Raw genomic sequence first — 1,980 nt, 5'->3', positions numbered from 1 at the left:
CGCGTGGACTTAAAAAGTTAAATGTTACCTGATCATCCTGAACACGCATAGTAAGCTCGCCCTTTTGCACATTAATAAGGGTCCTTCTGGTTGCTAAGAATGGTCTTCCTAGGATGATTGACACCTCTTTGTCTGCTTCAAAGTCTAGAATCACAAAGTCAGCAAGAAAGATAAATTTGTCTACACGTACCAATACATCCTCAATTTTTCCTTCTGGATGTGCTAAGGATCGATCTGCTAATTGAAGTGTAACCATAGTAGGTCTAACTTCACCTATCCCCAACTTCCTAAATATTGACATGGGTATCAAGTTGATACTCGCACCCAAGCCACATAGTGCCTTACCATAATATGTTGCTCCAATATTGCAAGGTATGGTAAAACATCTAGGATCCTTCAATTTTAGGGGTAGTTTGTCTTGAAGATATGCATTGCATTCCTCTGTTAGGGCTACCGTCTCAAATTCTCCAAGCCTTCATTTTTTAGACAGGCTATCCTTCATGAATTTGACATAGTTCGGCATTTGTTCAACTGCTTCGCCCAATGGGATGTTGATATGAAGTTGCTTGAGTACGTCTAGGAACTTCTTGAATTGAATTTCCTACTTCTGCTTCTAAAGTCTTTGAGGGTAGGGTGGTGGAGGTTTCTTTACTAGAACTGGTTGATTCATTTTCTGTGGCAATTCTTCACCTAACAAGGTTATTAGTTGATCATAATTAGCTGGTTCAGAAGTTACCTTGTCAGATTTTGTAGATTCAATTTCTGATGAAACTCAAATTTTAACACTTGGTTGAACTTCCTTTGAGTCTTGAGTGTTAGCTGGCTCCTTCTAAACTTCAACGGGATTGGGCTCTAAAGTCTTTCCACTCCTCAATGTTAACGCTTTACAATGCTCCTTCCTTGGATTCCTCGGATTCTCCGTATCACTAGGTAAAGCACCCTGTGGTTGGTTTCTGAGTTCAGCTGCAAGCTGGCCCACTTGATTCTCCAAATTCCTTAGAGAGGCATCATTTGTCACCATGTATGCCTTCAATAGATTCTCTAGGCTATTGGATGGTTCAACTTGGGTTGGTTTTTGAGCTTTTTGGGAAAAACTAGGTGGCTGGGTCGATCTAGGTTGGATATAATTGTTACTGGTTCCTGCTCCTTGGTTACTCCAGGAAAAATCCGGGTGGTTTCGTCATGATAGGTTACAAAAATTGGATTGCAACCCTTGCCTTCCTTGATTTTGGTTCTAGTTACCCATGTAATACACAGATTCTGGGTTCAATGGACATTCTTCGAACAAATGTCCTTCCCACAATAAACACAAGCTACATTTTCAAATTGATTCAGTGGCTGTGCTGCAAAACTATTGCACCCACTAGTAGTAAAATTTTTTAACATTGAGGATATTGATGATACTTGAGATGTGAGTGAAGTAAGAGCGTCTACTTCATGTATTCTAGCGACTCGTCTTCCTGACGCTACTTGATTGGTTGGCCATTGATAATTATTGCGGCAATCCTCTCAATTATTTCATAAGCCTCATTATAAGACTTAGAAAGGAGAGGACCATTAGCAGAAGTGTCCACTACCATCCTCGTGTGAGCATTGTGACCATTATAAAATGTCTCAAGTTGTATGCAATGTGGGATTCCGTGACGAGGGCACTTCCGTCATAATTTTTTGTACCTTTCCCATGCCTCATACAATGACTCATCATCCATTTGTTGGAAAGCAGTGATCTCGTTCCTCAACTTAGCATTCTTGCTAGGCGAGAAGTACTTCATAAGGAATTTTTCTGCTAACTCTTGCCATGTTGAAATTGAGTTTGTTTGTAATGAGTTCAACCAAGTTTGAGCTCTGTCCCTCAGTGAATATGGGAACAACTTCAATCGTAATGCATCTTTGGGTACTCCGACTAACTTGAAAGAATCGCTCACCTCCATAAACAGTCTCAAGTGTAGGTGAGGATCTTCAGTAAGCATTCCACTAAAT

General features: G+C 40.4%; 1 non-coding gene across 1 annotated transcript; it reads left to right on the top strand.

The window, feature by feature from the left end:
- The first annotated feature begins 1,635 nt into the window (after positions 1–1,635).
- Positions 1,636–1,742, top strand: LOC128039454 (small nucleolar RNA R71). Its single transcript, XR_008193958.1, has one exon. It is a non-coding gene; the product is annotated as a small nucleolar RNA R71 (small nucleolar RNA).
- Positions 1,743–1,980: the final 238 nt, after the last annotated feature.

Source organism: Gossypium raimondii, chromosome 2 (assembly GCF_025698545.1).
Source record: "Gossypium raimondii isolate GPD5lz chromosome 2, ASM2569854v1, whole genome shotgun sequence".
Lineage (NCBI taxonomy): Eukaryota > Viridiplantae > Streptophyta > Magnoliopsida > Malvales > Malvaceae > Gossypium > Gossypium raimondii.
Note: the sequence above shows the minus strand (reverse complement) of the source record. Positions and strands in the feature narration are given on the sequence as shown.